The 26,803-nt window shown below is 44.3% G+C and overlaps 14 non-coding genes and 1 pseudogene across 14 annotated transcripts; all 15 read left to right on the top strand.

Annotated features, from left to right (window-relative positions):
* Positions 1–2,902: 2,902 nt before the first annotated feature.
* LOC141233698 (U2 spliceosomal RNA) lies at positions 2,903–3,097 on the top strand. Its single transcript, XR_012299758.1, has one exon. It is a non-coding gene; the product is annotated as a U2 spliceosomal RNA (small nuclear RNA).
* A 6,066-nt stretch (positions 3,098–9,163) lies between these two features.
* Positions 9,164–9,360, top strand: LOC141233685 (U2 spliceosomal RNA). Its single transcript, XR_012299748.1, has one exon. It is a non-coding gene; the product is annotated as a U2 spliceosomal RNA (small nuclear RNA).
* Positions 9,361–10,475: 1,115 nt separating this feature from the next.
* LOC141233716 (U2 spliceosomal RNA) lies at positions 10,476–10,567 on the top strand (annotated as a pseudogene).
* Positions 10,568–11,361: 794 nt separating this feature from the next.
* On the top strand, positions 11,362–11,545 carry LOC141233691 (U2 spliceosomal RNA). The gene has a single exon (XR_012299753.1). It is a non-coding gene; the product is annotated as a U2 spliceosomal RNA (small nuclear RNA).
* A 1,115-nt stretch (positions 11,546–12,660) lies between these two features.
* LOC141233617 (U2 spliceosomal RNA) lies at positions 12,661–12,851 on the top strand. Its single transcript, XR_012299690.1, has one exon. It is a non-coding gene; the product is annotated as a U2 spliceosomal RNA (small nuclear RNA).
* Positions 12,852–13,966: 1,115 nt separating this feature from the next.
* LOC141233606 (U2 spliceosomal RNA) lies at positions 13,967–14,157 on the top strand. The gene has a single exon (XR_012299679.1). It is a non-coding gene; the product is annotated as a U2 spliceosomal RNA (small nuclear RNA).
* Positions 14,158–15,272: 1,115 nt separating this feature from the next.
* On the top strand, positions 15,273–15,463 carry LOC141233618 (U2 spliceosomal RNA). The gene has a single exon (XR_012299691.1). It is a non-coding gene; the product is annotated as a U2 spliceosomal RNA (small nuclear RNA).
* A 1,115-nt stretch (positions 15,464–16,578) lies between these two features.
* LOC141233616 (U2 spliceosomal RNA) lies at positions 16,579–16,769 on the top strand. Its single transcript, XR_012299689.1, has one exon. It is a non-coding gene; the product is annotated as a U2 spliceosomal RNA (small nuclear RNA).
* A 1,115-nt stretch (positions 16,770–17,884) lies between these two features.
* On the top strand, positions 17,885–18,075 carry LOC141233595 (U2 spliceosomal RNA). Its single transcript, XR_012299668.1, has one exon. It is a non-coding gene; the product is annotated as a U2 spliceosomal RNA (small nuclear RNA).
* Positions 18,076–19,190: 1,115 nt separating this feature from the next.
* Positions 19,191–19,381, top strand: LOC141233583 (U2 spliceosomal RNA). The gene has a single exon (XR_012299657.1). It is a non-coding gene; the product is annotated as a U2 spliceosomal RNA (small nuclear RNA).
* A 1,115-nt stretch (positions 19,382–20,496) lies between these two features.
* LOC141233572 (U2 spliceosomal RNA) lies at positions 20,497–20,687 on the top strand. Its single transcript, XR_012299646.1, has one exon. It is a non-coding gene; the product is annotated as a U2 spliceosomal RNA (small nuclear RNA).
* A 1,115-nt stretch (positions 20,688–21,802) lies between these two features.
* Positions 21,803–21,993, top strand: LOC141233560 (U2 spliceosomal RNA). The gene has a single exon (XR_012299634.1). It is a non-coding gene; the product is annotated as a U2 spliceosomal RNA (small nuclear RNA).
* Positions 21,994–23,108: 1,115 nt separating this feature from the next.
* Positions 23,109–23,299, top strand: LOC141233549 (U2 spliceosomal RNA). The gene has a single exon (XR_012299623.1). It is a non-coding gene; the product is annotated as a U2 spliceosomal RNA (small nuclear RNA).
* A 1,115-nt stretch (positions 23,300–24,414) lies between these two features.
* On the top strand, positions 24,415–24,605 carry LOC141233593 (U2 spliceosomal RNA). The gene has a single exon (XR_012299666.1). It is a non-coding gene; the product is annotated as a U2 spliceosomal RNA (small nuclear RNA).
* Positions 24,606–25,723: 1,118 nt separating this feature from the next.
* LOC141233538 (U2 spliceosomal RNA) lies at positions 25,724–25,914 on the top strand. Its single transcript, XR_012299612.1, has one exon. It is a non-coding gene; the product is annotated as a U2 spliceosomal RNA (small nuclear RNA).
* Positions 25,915–26,803: the final 889 nt, after the last annotated feature.

Below are 26,803 nucleotides of genomic sequence, written 5' to 3'. Positions count from 1 at the left end.
GTTCATTTTGCTTGTTTGTCGGATTTTGGGATGGACTCTTTCGCTTTGCTTTTCTTCTCCTCATTGGATTTTTCATGTTCAAAGTTGCAGAAGCCAGATTACAAGCTCATTTTGGTTCAACTTTAGCAACTGTGCATTGCATTGCCATGTAATGTGATGCAATGCTATCTTTCTAGCTCTCCCTTTTTACTTCCTTTTGGATAAACAGACATATTAGGCAAGCATTTTGGAGCTTTCACCTAAATAACTACAGGTGGTGAGATAAGCTGCACAATATAATTGACCTTTCAGTATATTGTTGCACACACACCATCTATTTAGCAAATGCCCTTGTTATCAACAGCAGCCTTTTAAACTCACCTGAGCTAACAGGTATGTGCGCTGGTTACTCTGCTGCGCTTAAAATTTCTTTTTTGGTTTGCTACAATGCCTTTTCTGAAACGTTGTCTCCCTCTGCTGGAACACTGACTTCTTTCATTTAATGCCTGCAGACTATAAAAGAGAACCCAACCCAAAAAGTTTGGTTGATTAGTCTGTGGCATTCTGTTAAACTGTTGCTTATGGCGGTCTCTGTGAGCTTCTCAGCGACATTCAGCCAGCCAGGTATCCTGCCTGCAGTAGATGGAATGTGGCAATGGAACGCTGGCTGCGCGTGTCATAATAGGCTCTGAGCCTTTATATACCTGTGCACAGCAGCAGCCACCTTCAGTCTGCTGCTGGACAGCCAGCAGCAGCAGCAGGAGAGGTATGTAATCAGGAGCCCTCCTGCTAAGGGTAGACAGCTGCTCGTTCCACCCCACCCCCCGCCTTAATTGGTTCTCCTCCCTTCCAACGGTGTTGAGGCGGGTGGGAACAGCAGGGGGTGAAGGTGCTGTGTTTAAAGAGGTGGAGTTATGCAGATCTAAAACGCGTGGATTGCAGCAGCAGCAAGCCGAAAAGTGCAGGCATGTAAGGGATCTAGAGGTTGACAACATGTCTTCTTAACGGGAGTCCAGGAGCTCATCTCCACAAATGGACTTTTCAGGATCCTTGGGTGGCTCCGTAGTTTGAAACCAATTCTGGTTATCGCTTCTCGGCCTTTTGGCTAAGATCAAGTGCAGTGATCTACCGGTTGCTGCCTTGGTCTTGGCTGAGAGGTGCCTTGGGTACCCGGCTCCTTGGCCTCGGGGGATCGCTGCATGTAGCAGTGCGGCTTCACCCCCTTGCTGCTTTTGGGGAGCCGGATTAGTCCCTGGGCAACGAGGGGCGATCAGCCTGCCTGCTTTTTTTAAGTAGGCGAGGAGGATTTTTGCCACGTTTGGTGTGAAGATATGGACGGGAGAAGCCCAAATATGCTGACCTGTGAAGAGGTCCCAGTTTTTGCAAGACTGAAGAATGCAGTGCGGTTTATTTTTTTGGATCCAGAGAAGAAGAAGTCTGGCTTGTTTTTTTTGGTAGAGAAGATTTTGTTTGGACTATTGGAAGTTCAAATGGAACAAGTTTTGTCTATGTTGGAGTTCCCGAAGAGAGGGATATATGATGTTATTTTTTGTTCAGAAGATATCTTTTCTGACTTTTGGAAGAGAATGGATCTAGTGAAGGAAGATTCGATACTTGAAGGTGTTTTTTTTGTGTCGCATTTTCCTAGGAAGGAAAGGCTAATAGTAATAAGGATGTATAGTCCTTTCATATTGGAAGAAGAGATCATGACCTTTTTATCCCGGTACTGTGAGAAAGTGAGTTCTGCTGGCAAAATGTTTAACCGATATGGTTTTTGGACCACGAGGTGGAGGTTCCTGGTCAAGTTCAAGGAAAGTTCGGATGGTGTTGTGGTACTCCCACCAAGTAGATTCAAAATCGGGACAGTTAATGGAGATATGTTCTTTACAGGTATGCCGAAGTTTTGTAGGCGTTGTAAACAGTATGGCCATGAAAAGGATTCCTGTACATTACAGTGGTGTGCCAAGTGTGAAGAAGTGGGACATAAGGCAGAGAATTGTGAAAAAAGTAAGAAATGTAATCTATGTGGTGGCAGTGGTCATTTATATGATTGCTGTCCTGTCAATAAAAGGGAGGAGAAGTCAGTTGACAAGGAAGATGGAAATGAAGAAGAGTCTGAAGCTGCCCCCCATGATGAAACGGAAGAGAACATATCTCAAAAGAAGGAGGAACAAATAAGAGATATAAGAAAAGAAGGTGATCATATGGAAGAAGATACTGAGAGTGATATCACAGGCGTTGAGATTGAAAATACTAGCTTGGAAGAAGAAGTGGAGGTGGATAGGGAGTCAGAAGATCAGGAGGAAAGTGAGTCCTCCAGTCAGGATGAAAAGGAAGGTGCTGTAAGTAATATGGAAGAGGAGGAGGAGGGTGAAGAAACTAGTGAAGAAGAAAGAGAGGATGTCGCATGTGAAGCCAGAGAAGAAATTGAAGGAGTTTTGTCATCTGGGAAGGACTCTAGTGAAGCAAAGGATGTTTCAGAAAAAAATATGAGGGAGATGGAGGAGAGACAAGAAGTGTTGAAAATGCTAGAGAGTTGTGAAGGGGGGAGTCAGGCTAGTCTAAGGCGCAAAGTGTGGAATAACATTTATAGCGATATGCATCGTTTTTTTTCAACTTACAGAATACCTCAGTCGTTGGCTAAAGAGGTAGAAGAAGCTTGGGATGGTCGGTTTCTGGATGGAAGGCTTTTGAATGCCTTGGCAGCATATGGCCTGAAGAGAGGAATGTTGCCTTAAATCGTAATGGTAAAGATTGTAATGTTGTGATGTAAAGAATATGGAATAACTGTATTGTGATAATATAAACGTATATATATAAAATAAGATTGGAAAAATGGATATATGACCCACAATGATGGATAACAACCTAATACCATTTGGAAATCATTGCAAAGCATGAAATGGTAAATATGGGACTTGTAATCTGAGTGGAAATAAAAAAAAAAAAGAAAAAAAAAAAAAAATCTGTTCTTATCAGTTTAATATCTGATACGTCCCCTATCTGGGGACCATATATTGAATGGATTTTTAGAACAGGGAGATGGAAAAAGAGCTTGCTCTGTCCACTCCACGCATTGACCTGGTATTGCAGTATCTCCAGGACCGGTGCACCCCTTCTTTAATGCAGTTTCTAAAATCAGAAAGAATTGAATTCAATGTTTTTTGTTCATTTTGCTTGTTTGTCGGATTTTGGGATGGACTCTTTGGCTTTGCTTTTCTTCTCCTCATTGGATTTTTCATGTTCAAAGTTGCAGAAGCCAGATTACAAGCTCATTTTGGTTCAACTTCAGCAACTGTGCATTGCATTGCCATGTAATGTGATGCAATGCTATCTTTCTAGCTCTCCCTTTTTACTTCCTTTTGGATAAACAGACATATTAGGCAAGCATTTTGGAGCTTTCACCTAAATAACTACAGGTGGTGAGATAAGCTGCACAATATAATTGACCTTTCAGTATATTGTTGCACACACACCATCTATTTAGCAAATGCCCTTGTTATCAACAGCAGCCTTTTAAACTCACCTGAGCTAACAAGTATGTGCGCTGGTTACTCTGCTGCGCTTAAAATTTCTTTTTTGGTTTGCTACAATGCCTTTTCTGAAACGTTGTCTCCCTCTGCTGGAACACTGACTTCTTTCATTTAATGCCTGCAGACTATAAAAGAGAACCCAACCCAAAAAGTTTGGTTGATTAGTCTGTGGCATTCTGTTAAACTGTTGCTTATGGCGGTCTCTGTGAGCTTCTCAGCGACATTCAGCCAGCCAGGTATCCTGCCTGCAGTAGATGGAATGTGGCAATGGAACGCTGGCTGCGCGTGTCATAATAGGCTCTGAGCCTTTATATACCTGTGCACAGCAGCAGCCACCTTCAGTCTGCTGCTGGACAGCCAGCAGCAGCAGCAGCAGGAGAGGTATGTAATCAGGAGCCCTCCTGCTAAGGGTAGACAGCTGCTCGTTCCACCCCACCCCCCGCCTTAATTGGTTCTCCTCCCTTCCAACAGTGTTGAGGCGGGTGGGAACAGCAGGGGGTGAAGGTGCTGTGTTTAAAGAGGTGGAGTTATGCAGATCTAAAACGCGTGGATTGCAGCAGCAGCAAGCCGAAAAGTGCAGGCATGTAAGGGATCTAGAGGTTGACAACATGTCTTCTTAACGGGAGTCCAGGAGCTCATCTCCACAAATGGACTTTTCAGGATCCTTGGGTGGCTCCGTAGTTTGAAACCAATTCTGGTTATCGCTTCTCGGCCTTTTGGCAAGATCAGTGGTGGTTTTCTGCTGCTGGTGTTGTTTGGAGGGCAGTTGTGACTGTGGTTCCCCCTTGTGGGGCCCTAGTGTGCGATTGAGCGGCGATTGTGTTTATCTGCTGTAAAAATGGTGGAGAAAACACGTGGATTAGAGGACTCGGTCCGTCTGAAGGTGGCTGCAGGTCATGAAGGAGAAATCGGTTTGGACCAAGTTTGCGTTGATGTCTTGAAGAACATTAATGGCTTGAAGGTAACGGATGTATTGGCACTGCAGGATTTTCAGAAACAAGGAATTTATGATATCACTTTTGTTTCTTTGAGTATTTGCCAGAGAGTCTACATGGAGTTGGTACGAATGAAGGAAGAAAAGGAATTGAAATGCCTAGAGTTTATTGCACTGGAACCTCTGTTCCAGCAGACATATAAGTATGTGGTTGTGCACATGTATAACCCTAAAGTTCCGGATGAGACTGTTTCCAATTTTTTAGCTCGGTATTGTAGTGAGGTTAAATTTTTGTGAAGAATGAAGAACAAATACAATTATCTAAATGGCAAGAGGAGATATGTTGTAAAACTGAGACCGGATGATAGAGCTATTGGGGGTGCCAAGAGCATTCCTGCACAGTTTTCTATCGGAGGAGAAAGGGGATTTTGTTTTTATAATGGACAGATGGAATATTGTAGGAAGTGTCATGAGTTTGGACATGTTCAGAAAGATTGTCCAGTGCAAGGTGATGTTTGTAGAGGTTGTGGGAAATCTGGGCATGTTGCAAGTGGTTGCCCAATGAATAAGGTGTGTGATTTGTGTGGACATGCAGATCACCTTGCAAGGAAATGTAGATTGTGGGCTCAGATTCCTAGGTCACAGGTGGACGCTGAAGAGAGGCAGAAGAAGACTCGGCAGGAAAGTGGGGAGGAGGGCGAAGGCTCAGATTCAGAGGGGGAAAGCCAAAAACAAGATGGTGGTAGGGGAAGAGACCATGCGGTGCCCAAGATGGAGGAAAAGGGGCGGAGCCAGAAGAAAGTTGGTTTGAGGGAGGGGCTGGAAGTAATAAACAAAGTAGCTGATGTGCATGGCCCGGGTGATGGGATGGATTTGTCTAATATGGCGGAGTCAGTGAATCCTGTTTTGGGAAGAGATGGGGGTGAGGAAATGGAGGTTTTGGAGGAGGAGGATTCTGATTCGGATGGAACTATAACCCCTCAGCAGCGTGATAGGGTTAACAGTGATTGGAGTGAAAATGAGGAGGAAGATGATGGCAAGGAGGAGAGTTATGCCTCCGTGATTAAAGAAGTAAGGTGGAGGGGTGTTGGTCTGGGGGGCAGGAAGATCCAGTCTCCCTAAGACCAGGTTATTCTAACAGGGACTCGAGTTCTGAGTCGCCTGATATACGTAGAAAAGTGGGTGGCAGGAGTGGGTTTTCTCCTGGTTCATGATGGATCGGGTATGGTGGAGATTTTTTCCTGTTGTTATGATGGCGTTGTGTGTTGCTTCTCTGAATGTACGAGGGATTGGTTGTGCTTGTAGGAGAGCAGGGATACTGGAGTACATTGAGAGTGTGAATGCAGATATTGTCTGTCTGCAGGAATGTGTAATTAAATCTGCCCCGCATGAGAGTGAGTGGAATAAGGGGCAATCTTTTTGGTCCCCATGCTCAGAAAACAGGAATGAAGGGGTGGGCATTTTACTGTGTAATTCCAGTCTAAAGGTTTTAGAGTTTAAAGTAATCATACCTGGGAGATGTTTGTTTTTATTAGTGGATTTTTTAGGTCAGCGGGTACGGGTTTTTAATGTTTATGCCCCTGCTGATAAACAAGCAAGAGTTGGGTTTTTGGAGTCTCTAAAGTTGTTTTTACCAGGCAGAGACTTCACTATAGTGGCTGGAGATTTTAATTGTGTCAGATCCGCAAAAGATCGTAAGAGCTCTACGGAAGGTAGGACTGATGTTACGTCTAATATTTTAAATCAGATTGTGCAGGATTTACGCTACACGGATGCTGGTCTGATGGTTGGGCCAAGTGATAAGTTCACATACATATCAGATAGTGGACGTAGTGTTTCCCGAATTGACTATGTTTTTATGTCTGAAGGGATTAAGGTGGCCAAGTGCAACCACGTGATGACGACTTTTTCTGACCACAAGATGATAGTGGTAGATCTGTGTATAGCTGAGTCCCTGGCTTTTGGAAAGGGACTCTGGAAGCTGAACGTAAGCCTGCTGGAAGAGGAGAGTGTTAAGGTTGGTTTTAATAAAGTGTTTTTGTCTTGTGTGTCTGAACAGCACCTTTTTAAAGATTTGCTAGAGTGGTGGGACTGGGCTAAGGAGAAATTTGCATGTTATTTTAAAGGGGTGTGTTTTAGGAGAGCGAAAGCCAAAAGGGATCATGATGCTGCTGTTATTTCAAAATTGGAAGTACTCCATAAGTTTAAGAGAGCGGGGATGGAGGTGGATAAAGAGATTGCAGATTTGAAGGACGAACTGAAGAAGATACTTTTTGAAAAAGGGAAGACTATTATGTTTAAGGCAAAAATAAAGCACATGGAGGAAAATGAGCAATGTTCGAGATACTTTTTTAAAAAATGTTTTAAACCTAAAGGGGTTTTTAAGTCTGTTTTTTCTCCTGCAGGGGAGGTATCTGGGGATGAGATGATTGGCAGTATTCTTTCCTTTTATGAAACACTCTTCTCTAACGATAGTAGAGCCAGTGATGCGGAAATTAATGATTATTGCAAAGTATTAACTAATAATATTCCTGAGGAGAAAATTGGGTTTTTAAGTGAGGAGGTTGGGAAAGATGAAATTAGACGGGCAGTGGATGGCTTGGCGAAAGGCAAGACGCCAGGCTGTGATGGTCTTCCTGCTGAATTTTATGTTAGATTTTGGGATATTATAGGTGTGGAGTTTTCCCGGGTGGTGCAATATGGTTTTACTCATGGGATTTTATCGGTTTCTATGCGTAGGGGGATTGTTACGCTGATTCATAAGAAAGGGGACATGAGGGATATTAAAAATTGGAGGCCCATAACATTGTTAAACAGTGATTACAAAATTATTTCTAAAATTGTGGCTGGTAGACTGGCAGATGTGACAGGTGATATGGTGGGGGAGTATCAGGCATGTGCAGTGCCTGGTAGGAAAATTTCAGATAATTTGCTGCTTCTAAGAGACTTAATTTATCAGGCTAATTTGAATAAGAATGCTCTTTTGTTACAGTCGGTGGACCTGGAGAAAGCCTTTGATAAAATATCACATAGATTTTTGTTCTCTGCTTTAAGTCACCTTGGTGTTCCGGATAAATTATTGATGGTCATTAAGAGTTTTTATTGTGGGGTCAGTAGCCAGATTTTAGTTAATGGGCATGTGAGTTCCAGTTTTAATATTTTATCGGGAGTTAGGCAGGGTTGTCCCCTGTCACCAATTCTTTTTATCTGTGTGGTGGAGGCCCTTTTAAAAAGTGTGCAAGTTGACAAGTGTGTGGCTGGTGTTTTTATTCCTGGGGGATCCGGGGGTCCAGTCAAGTCTTTAAGTTATATGGATGATATTGTTTTTACTTGTGGTTCACAGGCGGATCTCAATAGAGTGAATTTGCACGTAAGGATTTTTTGTTGTGTGGCTGGTATGGCGGTGAATTGGGGAAAGTGCCAGCTTTGTAACTTTGGGAGGCAGGTTGAGGTTAACGTGGCAGGAGTGGAGAGTAGGGAGGAAATTGAGGTTCTTGGTGTCATCTTTGAGAAGGAACTGAAAGGGAAAAGCAGCCTGAAGATTCTAGAAGACAAAATGGATCAGAAGTTGAACTTTTGGAAACTAAGGAACCTGTCGCTGAGAGGGAAAGTGCTGGTAATCAAGTCTGTGATTCTCCCGCTTCTGCTGTACACTGCTTTGATTTTCCCACCTGCTGTGCTTTGGACAAAGAGAGTGACAAGGAAACTGTTTGTGTTTTTTTGGGGATCCAAAATGGAGAAACTAAGAAGAGGAATGGTTATGTGTTCTGTGGAAAATGGGGGTTGTGATTTTCCTAACATTGACTTATTTTTAAGAATGCATTATTTTTTGAACATTTATAAATTATCCCAGTGCAATAACAGGACTGCGGACATGTGCAAATATTTAGGACGGCTTTTCCAGAAATGGAGCTGGTGTGAGAAGGATTTAAGAAAACCAGTTTCGTTTGTGATACCGTTTTTTTATGTGGTGCTTAGGTCCTTCTATGATCAAAATGGGATAAGCTCCATGGTTAGACCGGACAAAAAACTGATTGTCTCAGGTATTAAGTAGAAGGAGATGTTATCTGATGTGCCGTTTTGTAATAATGCACAGTCTGGACAGGTGTGGAAGCTTTTTTTCATGCGTGGAATCAGCAACAGACAGAAGGATGTAACCTGGATGGCGTTGCATGGATGCTTGCCAACAAGGGCTTTTTTGAATGACCGGGGGATAAAGGTTCAAGAACTATGTCCTAGGGAAGGTTGCAATAAGGTGGAAACAATACAGCATATTTTTTGGGACTGTTTTTTTGCTAAAAAAGTTTTTACCTTGTTGTCACGTATGTTTGTTGCTTTAGTTGGTTTTCATTGTTTCGATTTTGAAAGGATTTTAATAGGTCAAGATTTTAAGTACTCGCAAAGGAAGCGGGCAAGCTGGATTATTTTTGTCATATATAAAGAGGTTTTATGGGACGTTCGGAATTTGGTGATTTTTAAAAAGATTGTTTTTTCCCCCATGGAATGCAGAAAGATTTTTCTTGCTAGACTGTTTTATGCCTATTTATTGGATAAAAAGAAGTATGGTGAGACAGCAGCAGAAGCACTCTGGAACTTTTCACATTGGACTTCTTACAGTAAGTAACAGTTAATTGCAGGGTTGTGTTTTTTGGGATTTTGTTTTTGTTTTTCCGAATGATGATTTGAGAACCCGTTATGTGAATATGCGCTATGATGCATAAATTAATGTGGGTCTTAATCTGAGGAAAAAAAAAATAAAAATCTGTTCTTATCAGTTTAATATCTGATACGTCCCCTATCTGGGGACCATATATTAAATGGATTTTTAGAACAGGGAGATGGAAAAAGAGCTTGCTCTGTCCACTCCACGCATTGACCTGGTATTGCAGTATCTCCAGGACCGGTGCACCCCTTCTTTAATGCAGTTTCTAAAATCAGAAAGAATTGAATTCAATGTTTTTTGTTCATTTTGCTTGTTTGTCGGATTTTGGGATGGACTCTTTGGCTTTGCTTTTCTTCTCCTCATTGGATTTTTCATGTTCAAAGTTGCAGAAGCCAGATTACAAGCTCATTTTGGTTCAACTTCAGCAACTGTGCATTGCATTGCCATGTAATGTGATGCAATGCTATCTTTCTAGCTCTCCCTTTTTACTTCCTTTTGGATAAACAGACATATTAGGCAAGCATTTTGGAGCTTTCACCTAAATAACTACAGGTGGTGAGATAAGCTGCACAATATAATTGACCTTTCAGTATATTGTTGCACACACACCGTCTATTTAGCAAATGCCCTTGTTATCAACAGCAGCCTTTTAAACTCACCTGAGCTAACAGGTATGTGCGCTGGTTACTCTGCTGCGCTTAAAATTTCTTTTTTGGTTTGCTACAATGCCTTTTCTGAAACTTTGTCTCCTTCTGCTGGAACACTGACTTCTTTCATTTAATGCCTGCAGACTATAAAAGAGAACCCAACCCAAAAAGTTTGGTTGATTAGTCTGTGGCATTCTGTTAAACTGTTGCTTATGGCGGTCTCTGTGAGCTTCTCAGCGACATTCAGCCAGCCAGGTATCCTGCCTGCAGTAGATGGAATGTGGCAATGGAACGCTGGCTGCGCGTGTCATAATAGGCTCTGAGCCTTTATATACCTGTGCACAGCAGCAGCCACCTTCAGTCTGCTGCTGGACAGCCAGCAGCAGCAGCAGCAGGAGAGGTATGTAATCAGGAGCCCTCCTGCTAAGGGTAGACAGCTGCTCGTTCCACCCCACCCCCCGCCTTAATTGGTTCTCCTCCCTTCCAACGGTGTTGAGGCGGGTGGGAACAGCAGGGGGTGAAGGTGCTGTGTTTAAAGAGGTGGAGTTATGCAGATCTAAAACGCGTGGATTGCAGCAGCAGCAAGCCGAAAAGTGCAGGCATGTAAGGGATCTAGAGGTTGACAACATGTCTTCTTAACGGGAGTCCAGGAGCTCATCTCCACAAATGGACTTTTCAGGATCCTTGGGTGGCTCCGTAGTTTGAAACCAATTCTGGTTATCGCTTCTCGGCCTTTTGGCTAAGATCAAGTGTAGTATCTTTCGAAAAGGCGGTTTTGGATGTTGGCCGCCCTAGTAGATTGATACATTATGCACACTGGGGTTTAGGCGCTTGTTAGTACGCCAGGTGGCTAATATAGTCATCTGGTGGAAAGCATGGCCCCCCAGGATCGACGCCATTGGGCCGGGGAAGATCGAAAGCCCGAAGTGTGAAGTGCCCCAGGAGTGGTGACCCTGGGGTGCCTTAACTCACTGGGATTGGGAACCCCACTTGAGTTTATGGCACATTTGCACAAGCACTTCAAATTTTCTTTCTTCGCACACACCCTTATTCCGGGCCTTCTGGCCTTAGGATGGGGAATTTTTCAATTCCCGGTCGAAGGTCCGGGCAGTATTATACTGTGAAACCTTCACTATTTATTTAATTTCTTTGTCACTGTGTGTCCACTTATTCACGTGTGTCACGTCCTACTAGGATTTTGTCGGGATGCGGTTCCCTTACGGGTTCCTCTCTTGGCAGGTCTAGGGGGGGAGTGTGTGGCCATCAGGTTCCGCTCCCCCCTGAACCCCCCTGGCTCTCCTCTTTCGGGAGGAGAGCGTTGTTGGCTCCCCTCTTCCGGGAGGGGAGCACAGTCTTTGGCTCCCAGTGCCTTGCTCGGGTGAGAACTCGGGCAGGTGCTGGGGGTAAGATTGGGTCGCCTCTGGCTTCGGCTGGAGGTGGCTTTTTGTCCCTGTTCCTCGCTGTGGCCTTTTGGCTCGGAGGGAAGGGGAATGGTTTGGGGGACCCTTCTCCTTTTGGAGAGGGTTTCAAGAAGACCAGCATCCTAGTGCACTTTTTTTGTGGCACTTGTCACTTTTTTAAGCGCACTCGGGTTTTGTACACGAATTCGGGCTTTCGAAAAGAAAAAAAAAAGGAATCTGTTCTTATCAGTTTAATATCTGATACGTCCCCTATCTGGGGACCATATATTAAATGGATTTTTAGAACAGGGAGATGGAAAAAGAGCTTGCTCTGTCCACTCCACGCATTGACCTGGTATTGCAGTATCTCCAGGACCGGTGCACCCCTTCTTTAATGCAGTTTCTAAAATCAGAAAGAATTGAATTCAATGTTTTTTGTTCATTTTGCTTGTTTGTCGGATTTTGGGATGGACTCTTTGGCTTTGCTTTTCTTCTCCTCATTGGATTTTTCATGTTCAAAGTTGCAGAAGCCAGATTACAAGCTCATTTTGGTTCAACTTCAGCAACTGTGCATTGCATTGCCATGTAATGTGATGCAATGCTATCTTTCTAGCTCTCCCTTTTTACTTCCTTTTGGATAAACAGACATATTAGGCAAGCATTTTGGAGCTTTCACCTAAATAACTACAGGTGGTGAGATAAGCTGCACAATATAATTGACCTTTCAGTATATTGTTGCACACACACCGTCTATTTAGCAAATGCCCTTGTTATCAACAGCAGCCTTTTAAACTCACCTGAGCTAACAGGTATGTGCGCTGGTTACTCTGCTGCGCTTAAAATTTCTTTTTTGGTTTGCTACAATGCCTTTTCTGAAACGTTGTCTCCCTCTGCTGGAACACTGACTTCTTTCATTTAATGCCTGCAGACTATAAAAGAGAACCCAACCCAAAAAGTTTGGTTGATTAGTCTGTGGCATTCTGTTAAACTGTTGCTTATGGCGGTCTCTGTGAGCTTCTCAGCGACATTCAGCCAGCCAGGTATCCTGCCTGCAGTAGATGGAATGTGGCAATGGAACGCTGGCTGCGCGTGTCATAATAGGCTCTGAGCCTTTATATACCTGTGCACAGCAGCAGCCACCTTCAGTCTGCTGCTGGACAGCCAGCAGCAGCAGCAGCAGGAGAGGTATGTAATCAGGAGCCCTCCTGCTAAGGGTAGACAGCTGCTCGTTCCACCCCACCCCCCGCCTTAATTGGTTCTCCTCCCTTCCAACGGTGTTGAGGCGGGTGGGAACAGCAGGGGGTGAAGGTGCTGTGTTTAAAGAGGTGGAGTTATGCAGATCTAAAACGCGTGGATTGCAGCAGCAGCAAGCCGAAAAGTGCAGGCATGTAAGGGATCTAGAGGTTGACAACATGTCTTCTTAACGGGAGTCCAGGAGCTCATCTCCACAAATGGACTTTTCAGGATCCTTGGGTGGCTCCGTAGTTTGAAACCAATTCTGGTTATCGCTTCTCGGCCTTTTGGCTAAGATCAAGTGTAGTATCTGTTCTTATCAGTTTAATATCTGATACGTCCCCTATCTGGGGACCATATATTAAATGGATTTTTAGAACAGGGAGATGGAAAAAGAGCTTGCTCTGTCCACTCCACGCATTGACCTGGTATTGCAGTATCTCCAGGACCGGTGCACCCCTTCTTTAATGCAGTTTCTAAAATCAGAAAGAATTGAATTCAATGTTTTTTGTTCATTTTGCTTGTTTGTCGGATTTTGGGATGGACTCTTTGGCTTTGCTTTTCTTCTCCTCATTGGATTTTTCATGTTCAAAGTTGCAGAAGCCAGATTACAAGCTCATTTTGGTTCAACTTCAGCAACTGTGCATTGCATTGCCATGTAATGTGATGCAATGCTATCTTTCTAGCTCTCCCTTTTTACTTCCTTTTGGATAAACAGACATATTAGGCAAGCATTTTGGAGCTTTCACCTAAATAACTACAGGTGGTGAGATAAGCTGCACAATATAATTGACCTTTCAGTATATTGTTGCACACACACCATCTATTTAGCAAATGCCCTTGTTATCAACAGCAGCCTTTTAAACTCACCTGAGCTAACAGGTATGTGCGCTGGTTACTCTGCTGCGCTTAAAATTTCTTTTTTGGTTTGCTACAATGCCTTTTCTGAAACGTTGTCTCGCTCTGCTGGAACACTGACTTCTTTCATTTAATGCCTGCAGACTATAAAAGAGAACCCAACCCAAAAAGTTTGGTTGATTAGTCTGTGGCATTCTGTTAAACTGTTGCTTATGGCGGTTTCTGTGAGCTTCTCAGCGACATTCAGCCAGCCAGGTATCCTGCCTGCAGTAGATGGAATGTGGCAATGGAACGCTGGCTGCGCGTGTCATAATAGGCTCTGAGCCTTTATTTACCTGTGCACAGCAGCAGCCACCTTCAGTCTGCTGCTGGACAGCCAGCAGCAGCAGCAGCAGGAGAGGTATGTAATCAGGAGCCCTCCTGCTAAGGGTAGACAGCTGCTCGTTCCACCCCACCCCCCGCCTTAATTGGTTCTCCTCCCTTCCAACGGTGTTGAGGCGGGTGGGAACAGCAGGGGGTGAAGGTGCTGTGTTTAAATAGGTGGAGTTATGCAGATCTAAAACGCGTGGATTGCAGCAGCAGCAAGCCGAAAAGTGCAGGCATGTAAGGGATCTAGAGGTTGACAACATGTCTTCTTAACGGGAGTCCAGGAGCTCATCTCCACAAATGGACTTTTCAGGATCCTTGGGTGGCTCCGTAGTTTGAAACCAATTCTGGTTATCGCTTCTCGGCCTTTTGGCTAAGATCAAGTGTAGTATCTGTTCTTATCAGTTTAATATCTGATACGTCCCCTATCTGGGGACCATATATTAAATGGATTTTTAGAACAGGGAGATGGAAAAAGAGCTTGCTCTGTCCACTCCACGCATTGACCTGGTATTGCAGTATCTCCAGGACCGGTGCACCCCTTCTTTAATGCAGTTTCTAAAATCAGAAAGAATTGAATTCAATGTTTTTTGTTCATTTTGCTTGTTTGTCGGATTTTGGGATGGACTCTTTGGCTTTGCTTTTCTTCTCCTCATTGGATTTTTCATGTTCAAAGTTGCAGAAGCCAGATTACAAGCTCATTTTGGTTCAACTTCAGCAACTGTGCATTGCATTGCCATGTAATGTGATGCAATGCTATCTTTCTAGCTCTCCCTTTTTACTTCCTTTTGGATAAACAGACATATTAGGCAAGCATTTTGGAGCTTTCACCTAAATAACTACAGGTGGTGAGATAAGCTGCACAATATAATTGACCTTTCAGTATATTGTTGCACACACACCATCTATTTAGCAAATGCCCTTGTTATCAACAGCAGCCTTTTAAACTCACCTGAGCTAACAGGTATGTGCGCTGGTTACTCTGCTGCGCTTAAAATTTCTTTTTTGGTTTGCTACAATGCCTTTTCTGAAACGTTGTCTCCCTCTGCTGGAACACTGACTTCTTTCATTTAATGCCTGCAGACTATAAAAGAGAACCCAACCCAAAAAGTTTGGTTGATTAGTCTGTGGCATTCTGTTAAACTGTTGCTTATGGCGGTCTCTGTGAGCTTCTCAGCGACATTCAGCCAGCCAGGTATCCTGCCTGCAGTAGATGGAATGTGGCAATGGAACGCTGGCTGCGCGTGTCATAATAGGCTCTGAGCCTTTATATACCTGTGCACAGCAGCAGCCACCTTCAGTCTGCTGCTGGACAGCCAGCAGCAGCAGCAGCAGGAGAGGTATGTAATCAGGAGCCCTCCTGCTAAGGGTAGACAGCTGCTTGTTCCACCCCACCCCCCGCCTTAATTGGTTCTCCTCCCTTCCAACGGTGTTGAGGCGGGTGGGAACAGCAGGGGGTGAAGGTGCTGTGTTTAAAGAGGTGGAGTTATGCAGATCTAAAACGCGTGTATTGCAGCAGCAGCAAGCCGAAAAGTGCAGGCATGTAAGGGATCTAGAGGTTGACAACATGTCTTCTTAACGGGAGTCCAGGAGCTCATCTCCACAAATGTACTTTTCAGGATCCTTGGGTGGCTCCGTAGTTTGAAACCAATTCTGGTTATCGCTTCTCGGCCTTTTGGCTAAGATCAAGTGTAGTATCTGTTCTTATCAGTTTAATATCTGATACGTCCCCTATCTGGGGACCATATATTAAATGGATTTTTAGAACAGGGAGATTGAAAAAGAGCTTGCTCTGTCCACTCCACGCATTGACCTGGTATTGCAGTATCTCCAGGACCGGTGCACCCCTTCTTTAATGCAGTTTCTAAAATCAGAAAGAATTCAATTCAATGTTTTTTGTTCATTTTGCTTGTTTGTCGGATTTTGGGATGGACTCTTTGGCTTTGCTTTTCTTCTCCTCATTGGATTTTTCATGTTCAAAGTTGCAGAAGCCAGATTACAAGCTCATTTTGGTTCAACTTCAGCAACTGTGCATTGCATTGCCATGTAATGTGATGCAATGCTATCTTTCTAGCTCTCCCTTTTTACTTCCTTTTGGATAAACAGACATATTAGGCAAGCATTTTGGAGCTTTCACCTAAATAACTACAGGTGGTGAGATAAGCTGCACAATATAATTGACCTTTCAGTATATTGTTGCACACACACCATCTATTTAGCAAATGCCCTTGTTATCAACAGCAGCCTTTTAAACTCACCTGAGCTAACAGGTATGTGCGCTGGTTACTCTGCTGCGCTTAAAATTTCTTTTTTGGTTTGCTACAATGCCTTTTCTGAAACGTTGTCTCCCTCTGCTGGAACACTGACTTCTTTCATTTAATGCCTGCAGACTATAAAAGAGAACCCAACCCAAAAAGTTTGGTTGATTAGTCTGTGGCATTCTGTTAAACTGTTGCTTATGGCGGTCTCTGTGAGCTTCTCAGCGACATTCAGCCAGCCAGGTATCCTGCCTGCAGTAGATGGAATGTGGCAATGGAACGCTGGCTGCGCGTGTCATAATAGGCTCTGAGCCTTTATATACCTGTGCACAGCAGCAGCCACCTTCAGTCTGCTGCTGGACAGCCAGCAGCAGCAGCAGCAGGAGAGGTATGTAATCAGGAGCCCTCCTGCTAAGGGTAGACAGCTGCTTGTTCCACCCCACCCCCCGCCTTAATTGGTTCTCCTCCCTTCCAACGGTGTTGAGGCGGGTGGGAACAGCAGGGGGTGAAGGTGCTGTGTTTAAAGAGGTGGAGTTATGCAGATCTAAAACGCGTGGATTGCAGCAGCAGCAAGCCGAAAAGTGCAGGCATGTAAGGGATCTAGAGGTTGACAACATGTCTTCTTAACGGGAGTCCAGGAGCTCATCTCCACAAATGGACTTTTCAGGATCCTTGGGTGGCTCCGTAGTTTGAAACCAATTCTGGTTATCGCTTCTCGGCCTTTTGGCTAAGATCAAGTGTAGTATCTGTTCTTATCAGTTTAATATCTGATACGTCCCCTATCTGGGGACCATATATTAAATGGATTTTTAGAACAGGGAGATTGAAAAAGAGCTTGCTCTGTCCACTCCACGCATTGACCTGGTATTGCAGTATCTCCAGGACCGGTGCACCCCTTCTTTAATGCAGTTTCTAAAATCAGAAAGAATTGAATTCAATGTTTTTTGTTCATTTTGCTTGTTTGTCGGATTTTGGGATGGACTCTTTGGCTTTGCTTTTCTTCTCCTCATTGGATTTTTCATGTTCAAAGTTGCAGAAGCCAGATTACAAGCTCATTTTGGTTCAACTTCAGCAACTGTGCATTGCATTGCCATGTAATGTGATGCAATGCTATCTTTCTAGCTCTCCCTTTTTACTTCCTTTTGGATAAACAGACATATTAGGCAAGCATTTTGGAGCTTTCACCTAAATAACTACAGGTGGTGAGATAAGCTGCACAATATAATTGACCTTTCAGTATATTGTTGCACACACACCATCTATTTAGCAAATGCCCTTGTTATCAACAGCAGCCTTTTAAACTCACCTGAGCTAACAGGTAAGTGCGCTGGTTACTCTGCTGCGCTTAAAATTTCTTTTTTGGTTTGCTACAATGCCTTTTCTGAAACGTTGTCTCCCTCTGCTGGAACACTGACTTCTTTCATTTAATGCCTGCAGACTATAAAAGAGAACCCAACCCAAAAAGTTTGGTTGATTAGTCTGTGGCATTCTGTTAAACTGTTGCTTATGGCGGTCTCTGTGAGCTTCTCAGCGACATTCAGCCAGCCAGGTATCCTGCCTGCAGTAGATGGAATGTGGCAATGGAACGCTGGCTGCGCGTGTCATAATAGGCTCTGAGCCTTTATATACCTGTGCACAGCAGCAGCCACCTTCAGTCTGCTGCTGGACAGCCAGCAGCAGCAGCAGCAGGAGAGGTATGTAATCAGGAGCCCTCCTGCTAAGGGTAGACAGCTGCTCGTTCCACCCCACCCCCCGCCTTAATTGGTTCTCCTCCCTTCCAACGGTGTTGAAGCGGGTGGGAACAGCAGGGGGTGAAGGTGCTGTGTTTAAAGAGGTGGAGTTATGCAGATCTAAAACGCGTGGATTGCAGCAGCAGCAAGCCGAAAAGTGCAGGCATGTAAGGGATCTAGAGGTTGACAACATGTCTTCTTAACGGGAGTCCAGGAGCTCATCTCCACAAATGGACTTTTCAGGATCCTTGGGTGGCTCCGTAGTTTGAAACCAATTTTGGTTATCGCTTCTCGGCCTTTTGGCTAAGATCAAGTGTAGTATCTGTTCTTATCAGTTTAATATCTGATACGTCCCCTATCTGGGGACCATATATTAAATGGATTTTTAGAACAGGGAGATGGAAAAAGAGCTTGCTCTGTCCACTCCACGCATTGACCTGGTATTGCAGTATCTCCAGGACCGGTGCACCCCTTCTTTAATGCAGTTTCTAAAATCAGAAAGAGTTGAATTCAATGTTTTTTGTTCATTTTGCTTGTTTGTCGGATTTTGGGATGGACTCTTTGGCTTTGCTTTTCTTCTCCTCATTGGATTTTTCATGTTCAAAGTTGCAGAAGCCAGATTACAAGCTCATTTTGGTTCAACTTCAGCAACTGTGCATTGCATTGCCATGTAATGTGATGCAATGCTATCTTTCTAGCTCTCCCTTTTTACTTCCTTTTGGATAAACAGACATATTAGGCAAGCATTTTGGAGCTTTCACCTAAATAACTACAGGTGGTGAGATAAGCTGCACAATATAATTGACCTTTCAGTATATTGTTGCACACACACCATCTATTTAGCAAATGCCCTTGTTATCAACAGCAGCCTTTTAAACTCACCTGAGCTAACAGGTATGTGCGCTGGTTACTCTGCTGCGCTTAAAATTTCTTTTTTGGTTTGCTACAATGCCTTTTCTGAAACGTTGTCTCCCTCTGCTGGAACACTGACTTCTTTCATTTAATGCCTGCAGACTATAAAAGAGAACCCAACCCAAAAAGTTTGGTTGATTAGTCTGTGGCATTCTGTTAAACTGTTGCTTATGGCGGTCTCTGTGAGCTTCTCAGCGACATTCAGCCAGCCAGGTATCCTGCCTGCAGTAGATGGAATGTGGCAATGGAACGCTGGCTGCGCGTGTCATAATAGGCTCTGAGCCTTTATATACCTGTGCACAGCAGCAGCCACCTTCAGTCTGCTGCTGGACAGCCAGCAGCAGCAGCAGCAGGAGAGGAATGTAATCAGGAGCCCTCCTGCTAAGGGTAGACAGCTGCTCGTTCCACCCCACCCCCCACCTTAATTGGTTCTCCTCCCTTCCAACGGTGTTGAGGCGGGTGGGAACAGCAGGGGGTGAAGGTGCTGTGTTTAAAGAGGTGGAGTTATGCAGATCTAAAACGCGTGGATTGCAGCAGCAGCAAGCCGAAAAGTGCAGGCATGTAAGGGATCTAGAGGTTGACAACATGTCTTCTTAACGGGAGTCCAGGAGCTCATCTCCACAAATGGACTTTTCAGGATCCTTGGGTGGCTCCGTAGTTTGAAACCAATTCTGGTTATCGCTTCTCGGCCTTTTGGCTAAGATCAAGTGTAGTATCTGTTCTTATCAGTTTAATATCTGATACGTCCCCTATCTGGGGACCATATATTAAATGGATTTTTAGAACAGGGAGATGGAAAAAGAGCTTGCTCTGTCCACTCCACGCATTGACCTGGTATTGCAGTATCTCCAGGACCGGTGCACCCCTTCTTTAATGCAGTTTCTAAAATCAGAAAGAGTTGAATTCAATGTTTTTTGTTCATTTTGCTTGTTTGTCGGATTTTGGGATGGACTCTTTGGCTTTGCTTTTCTTCTCCTCATTGGATTTTTCATGTTCAAAGTTGCAGAAGCCAGATTACAAGCTCATTTTGGTTCAACTTCAGCAACTGTGCATTGCATTGCCATGTAATGTGATGCAATGCTATCTTTCTAGCTCTCCCTTTTTACTTCCTTTTGGATAAACAGACATATTAGGCAAGCATTTTGGAGCTTTCACCTAAATAACTACAGGTGGTGAGATAAGCTGCACAATATAATTGACCTTTCAGTATATTGTTGCACACACACCATCTATTTAGCAAATGCCCTTGTTATCAACAGCAGCCTTTTAAACTCACCTGAGCTAACAGGTATGTGCGCTGGTTACTCTGCTGCGCTTAAAATTTCTTTTTTGGTTTGCTACAATGCCTTTTCTGAAACGTTGTCTCCCTCTGCTGGAACACTGACTTCTTTCATTTAATGCCTGCAGACTATAAAAGAGAACCCAACCCAAAAAGTTTGGTTGATTAGTCTGTGGCATTCTGTTAAACTGTTGCTTATGGCGGTCTCTGTGAGCTTCTCAGCGACATTCAGCCAGCCAGGTATCCTGCCTGCAGTAGATGGAATGTGGCAATGGAACGCTGGCTGCGCGTGTCATAATAGGCTCTGAGCCTTTATATACCTGTGCACAGCAGCAGCCACCTTCAGTCTGCTGCTGGACAGCCAGCAGCAGCAGCAGCAGGAGAGGTATGTAATCAGGAGCCCTCCTGCTAAGGGTAGACAGCTGCTCGTTCCACCCCACCCCCCGCCTTAATTGGTTCTCCTCCCTTCCAACGGTGTTGAGGCGGGTGGGAACAGCAGGGGGTGAAGGTGCTGTGTTTAAAGAGGTGGAGTTATGCAGATCTAAAACGCGTGGATTGCAGCAGCAGCAAGCCGAAAAGTGCAGGCATGTAAGGGATCTAGAGGTTGACCACATGTCTTCTTAACGGGAGTCCAGGAGCTCATCTCCACAAATGGACTTTTCAGGATCCTTGGGTGGCTCCGTAGTTTGAAACCAATTCTGGTTATCGCTTCTCGGCCTTTTGGCTAAGATCAAGTGTAGTATCTGTTCTTATCAGTTTAATATCTGATACGTCCCCTATCTGGGGACCATATATTAAATGGATTTTTAGAACAGGGAGATGGAAAAAGAGCTTGCTCTGTCCACTCCACGCATTGACCTGGTATTGCAGTATCTCCAGGACCGGTGCACCCCTTCTTTAATGCAGTTTCTAAAATCAGAAAGAATTGAATTCAATGTTTTTTGTTCATTTTGCTTGTTTGTCGGATTTTGGGATGGACTCTTTGGCTTTGCTTTTCTTCTCCTCATTGGATTTTTCATGTTCAAAGTTGCAGAAGCCAGATTACAAGCTCATTTTGGTTCAACTTCAGCAACTGTGCATTGCATTGCCATGTAATGTGATGCAATGCTATCTTTCTAGCTCTCCCTTTTTACTTCCTTTTGGATAAACAGACATATTAGGCAAGCATTTTGGAGCTTTCACCTAAATAACTACAGGTGGTGAGATAAGCTGCACAATATAATTGACCTTTCAGTATATTGTTGCACACACACCATCTATTTAGCAAATGCCCTTGTTATCAACAGCAGCCTTTTAAACTCACCTGAGCTAACAGGTATGTGCGCTGGTTACTCTGCTGCGCTTAAAATTTCTTTTTTGGTTTGCTACAATGCCTTTTCTGAAACGTTGTCTCCCTCTGCTGGAACAATGACTTCTTTCATTTAATGCCTGCAGACTATAAAAGAGAACCCAACCCAAAAAGTTTGGTTGATTAGTCTGTGGCATTCTGTTAAACTGTTGCTTATGGCGGTCTCTGTGAGCTTCTCAGCGACATTCAGCCAGCCAGGTATCCTGCCTGCAGTAGATGGAATGTGGCAATGGAACGCTGGCTGCGCGTGTCATAATAGGCTCTGAGCCTTTATATACCTGTGCACAGCAGCAGCCACCTTCAGTCTGCTGCTGGACAGCCAGCAGCAGCAGCAGCAGGAGAGGTATGTAATCAGGAGCCCTCCTGCTAAGGGTAGACAGCTGCTCGTTCCACCCCACCCCCCGCCTTAATTGGTTCTCCTCCCTTCCAACGGTGTTGAGGCGGGTGGGAACAGCAGGGGTTGAAGGTGCTGTGTTTAAAGAGGTGGAGTTATGCAGATCTAAAACGCGTGGATTGCAGCAGCAGCAAGCCGAAAAGTGCAGGCATGTAAGGGATCTAGAGGTTGACAACATGTCTTCTTAACGGGAGTCCAGGAGCTCATCTCCACAAATGGACTTTTCAGGATCCTTGGGTGGCTCCGTAGTTTGAAACCAATTCTGGTTATCGCTTCTCGGCCTTTTGGCTAAGATCAAGTGTAGTATCTGTTCTTATCAGTTTAATATCTGATACGTCCCCTATCTGGGGACCATATATTAAATGGATTTTTAGAACAGGGAGATGGAAAAAGAGCTTGCTCTGTCCACTCCACGCATTGACCTGGTATTGCAGTATCTCCAGGACCGGTGCACCCCTTCTTTAATGCAGTTTCTAAAATCAGAAAGAATTGAATTCAATGTTTTTTGTTCATTTTGCTTGTTTGTCGGATTTTGGGATGGACTCTTTGGCTTTGCTTTTCTTCTCCTCATTGGATTTTTCATGTTCAAAGTTGCAGAAGCCAGATTACAAGCTCATTTTGGTTCAACTTCAGCAACTGTGCATTGCATTGCCATGTAATGTGATGCAATGCTATCTTTCTAGCTCTCCCTTTTTACTTCCTTTTGGATAAACAGACATATTAGGCAAGCATTTTGGAGCTTTCACCTAAATAACTACAGGTGGTGAGATAAGCTGCACAATATAATTGACCTTTCAGTATATTGTTGCACACACACCATCTATTTAGCAAATGCCCTTGTTATCAACAGCAGCCTTTTAAACTCACCTGAGCTAACAGGTATGTGCGCTAGTTACTCTGCTGCGCTTAAAATTTCTTTTTTGGTTTGCTACAATGCCTTTTCTGAAACGTTGTCTCCCTCTGCTGGAACACTGACTTCTTTCATTTAATGCCTGCAGACTATAAAAGAGAACCCAACCCAAAAAGTTTGGTTGATTAGTCTGTGGCATTCTGTTAAACTGTTGCTTATGGCGGTCTCTGTGAGCTTCTCAGCGACATTCAGCCAGCCAGGTATCCTGCCTGCAGTAGATGGAATGTGGCAATGGAACGCTGGCTGCGCGTGTCATAATAGGCTCTGAGCCTTTATATACCTGTGCACAGCAGCAGCCACCTTCAGTCTGCTGCTGGACAGCCAGCAGCAGCAGCAGCAGGAGAGGTATGTAATCAGGAGCCCTCCTGCTAAGGGTAGACAGCTGCTCGTTCCACCCCACCCCCCGCCTTAATTGGTTCTCCTCCCTTCCAACGGTGTTGAGGCGGGTGGGAACAGCAGGGGGTGAAGGTGCTGTGTTTAAAGAGGTGGAGTTATGCAGATCTAAAACGCGTGGATTGCAGCAGCAGCAAGCCGAAAAGTGCAGGCATGTAAGGGATCTAGAGGTTGACAACATGTCTTCTTAACGGGAGTCCAGGAGCTCATCTCCACAAATGGACTTTTCAGGATCCTTGGGTGGCTCCGTAGTTTGAAACCAATTTTGGTTATCGCTTCTCGGCCTTTTGGCTAAGATCAAGTGTAGTATCTGTTCTTATCAGTTTAATATCTGATACGTCCCCTATCTGGGGACCATATATTAAATGGATTTTTAGAACAGGGAGATGGAAAAAGAGCTTGCTCTGTCCACTCCACGCATTGACCTGGTATTGCAGTATCTCCAGGACCGGTGCACCCCTTCTTTAATGCAGTTTCTAAAATCAGAAAGAGTTGAATTCAATGTTTTTTGTTCATTTTGCTTGTTTGTCGGATTTTGGGATGGACTCTTTGGCTTTGCTTTTCTTCTCCTCATTGGATTTTTCATGTTCAAAGTTGCAGAAGCCAGATTACAAGCTCATTTTGGTTCAACTTCAGCAACTGTGCATTGCATTGCCATGTAATGTGATGCAATGCTATCTTTCTAGCTCTCCCTTTTTACTTCCTTTTGGATAAACAGACATATTAGGCAAGCATTTTGGAGCTTTCACCTAAATAACTACAGGTGGTGAGATAAGCTGCACAATATAATTGACCTTTCAGTATATTGTTGCACACACACCATCTATTTAGCAAATGCCCTTGTTATCAACAGCAGCCTTTTAAACTCACCAGAGCTAACAGGTATGTGCGCTGGTTACTCTGCTGCGCTTAAAATTTCTTTTTTGGTTTGCTACAATGCCTTTTCTGAAACGTTGTCTCCCTCTGCTGGAACACTGACTTCTTTCATTTAATGCCTGCAGACTATAAAAGAGAACCCAACCCAAAAAGTTTGGTTGATTAGTCTGTGGCATTCTGTTAAACTGTTGCTTATGGCGGTCTCTGTGAGCTTCTCAGCGACATTCAGCCAGCCAGGTATCCTGCCTGCAGTAGATGGAATGTGGCAATGGAACGCTGGCTGCGCGTGTCATAATAGGCTCTGAGCCTTTATATACCTGTGCACAGCAGCAGCCACCTTCAGTCTGCTGCTGGACAGCCAGCAGCAGCAGCAGCAGGAGAGGAATGTAATCAAGAGCCCTCCTGCTAAGGGTAGACAGCTGCTCGTTCCACCCCACCCCCCGCCTTAATTGGTTCTCCTCCCTTCCAACGGTGTTGAGGCGGGTGGGAACAGCAGGGGGTGAAGGTGCTGTGTTTAAAGAGGTGGAGTTATGCAGATCTAAAACGCGTGGATTGCAGCAGCAGCAAGCCGAAAAGTGCAGGCATGTAAGGGATCTAGAGGTTGACAACATGTCTTCTTAACGGGAGTCCAGGAGCTCATCTCCACAAATGGACTTTTCAGGATCCTTGGGTGGCTCCGTAGTTTGAAACCAATTCTGGTTATCGCTTCTCGGCCTTTTGGCTAAGATCAAGTGTAGTATCTGTTCTTATCAGTTTAATATCTGATACGTCCCCTATCTGGGGACCATATATTAAATGGATTTTTAGAACAGGGAGATGGAAAAAGAGCTTGCTCTGTCCACTCCACGCATTGACCTGGTATTGCAGTATCTCCAGGACCGGTGCACCCATTCTTTAATGCAGTTTCTAAAATCAGAAAGAGTTGAATTCAATGTTTTTTGTTCATTTTGCTTGTTTGTCGGATTTTGGGATGGACTCTTTGGCTTTGCTTTTCTTCTCCTCATTGGATTTTTCATGTTCAAAGTTGCAGAAGCCAGATTACAAGCTCATTTTGGTTCAACTTCAGCAACTGTGCATTGCATTGCCATGTAATGTGATGCAATGCTATCTTTCTAGCTCTCCCTTTTTACTTCCTTTTGGATAAACAGACATATTAGGCAAGCATTTTGGAGCTTTCACCTAAATAACTACAGGTGGTGAGATAAGCTGCACAATATAATTGACCTTTCAGTATATTGTTGCACACACACCATCTATTTAGCAAATGCCCTTGTTATCAACAGCAGCCTTTTAAACTCACCTGAGCTAACAGGTATGTGCGCTGGTTACTCTGCTGCGCTTAAAATTTCTTTTTTGGTTTGCTACAATGCCTTTTCTGAAACGTTGTCTCCCTCTGCTGGAACACTGACTTCTTTCATTTAATGCCTGCAGACTATAAAAGAGAACCCAACCCAAAAAGTTTGGTTGATTAGTCTGTGGCATTCTGTTAAACTGTTGCTTATGGCGGTCTCTGTGAGCTTCTCAGCGACATTCAGCCAGCCAGGTATCCTGCCTGCAGTAGATGGAATGTGGCAATGGAACGCTGGCTGCGCGTGTCATAATAGGCTCTGAGCCTTTATATACCTGTGCACAGCAGCAGCCACCTTCAGTCTGCTGCTGGACAGCCAGCAGCAGCAGCAGCAGCAGGAGAGGTATGTAATCAGGAGCCCTCCTGCTAAGGGTAGACAGCTGCTCGTTCCACCCCACCCCCCGCCTTAATTGGTTCTCCTCCCTTCCAACGGTGTTGAGGCGGGTGGGAACAGCAGGGGGTGAAGGTGCTGTGTTTAAAGAGGTGGAGTTATGCAGATCTAAAACGCGTGGATTGCAGCAGCAGCAAGCCGAAAAGTGCAGGCATGTAAGGGATCTAGAGGTTGACCACATGTCTTCTTAACGGGAGTCCAGGAGCTCATCTCCACAAATGGACTTTTCAGGATCCTTGGGTGGCTCCGTAGTTTGAAACCAATTCTGGTTATCGCTTCTCGGCCTTTTGGCTAAGATCAAGTGTAGTATCTGTTCTTATCAGTTTAATATCTGATACGTCCCCTATCTGGGGACCATATATTAAATGGATTTTTAGAACAGGGAGATGGAAAAAGAGCTTGCTCTGTCCACTCCACGCATTGACCTGGTATTGCAGTATCTCCAGGACCGGTGCACCCCTTCTTTAATGCAGTTTCTAAAATCAGAAAGAATTGAATTCAATGTTTTTTGTTCATTTTGCTTGTTTGTCGGATTTTGGGATGGACTCTTTGGCTTTGCTTTTCTTCTCCTCATTGGATTTTTCATGTTCAAAGTTGCAGAAGCCAGATTACAAGCTCATTTTGGTTCAACTTCAGCAACTGTGCATTGCATTGCCATGTAATGTGATGCAATGCTATCTTTCTAGCTCTCCCTTTTTACTTCCTTTTGGATAAACAGACATATTAGGCAAGCATTTTGGAGCTTTCACCTAAATAACTACAGGTGGTGAGATAAGCTGCACAATATAATTGACCTTTCAGTATATTGTTGCACACACACCATCTATTTAGCAAATGCCCTTGTTATCAACAGCAGCCTTTTAAACTCACCTGAGCTAACAGGTATGTGCGCTGGTTACTCTGCTGCGCTTAAAATTTCTTTTTTGGTTTGCTACAATGCCTTTTCTGAAACGTTGTCTCCCTCTGCTGGAACAATGACTTCTTTCATTTAATGCCTGCAGACTATAAAAGAGAACCCAACCCAAAAAGTTTGGTTGATTAGTCTGTGGCATTCTGTTAAACTGTTGCTTATGGCGGTCTCTGTGAGCTTCTCAGCGACATTCAGCCAGCCAGGTATCCTGCCTGCAGTAGATGGAATGTGGCAATGGAACGCTGGCTGCGCGTGTCATAATAGGCTCTGAGCCTTTATATACCTGTGCACAGCAGCAGCCACCTTCAGTCTGCTGCTGGACAGCCAGCAGCAGCAGCAGCAGGAGAGGTATGTAATCAGGAGCCCTCCTGCTAAGGGTAGACAGCTGCTCGTTCCACCCCACCCCCCGCCTTAATTGGTTCTCCTCCCTTCCAACGGTGT

Source organism: Phyllobates terribilis, unplaced genomic scaffold, assembly GCF_046119375.1.
Source record: "Phyllobates terribilis strain yellow unplaced genomic scaffold, ASM4611937v1 Scaffold_602__1_contigs__length_984359, whole genome shotgun sequence".
NCBI classification, from domain to species: domain Eukaryota; kingdom Metazoa; phylum Chordata; class Amphibia; order Anura; family Dendrobatidae; genus Phyllobates; species Phyllobates terribilis.
The sequence above is the reverse complement of the archived record's forward strand: the minus strand, read 5'-3'. Positions and strand labels throughout refer to the sequence as shown.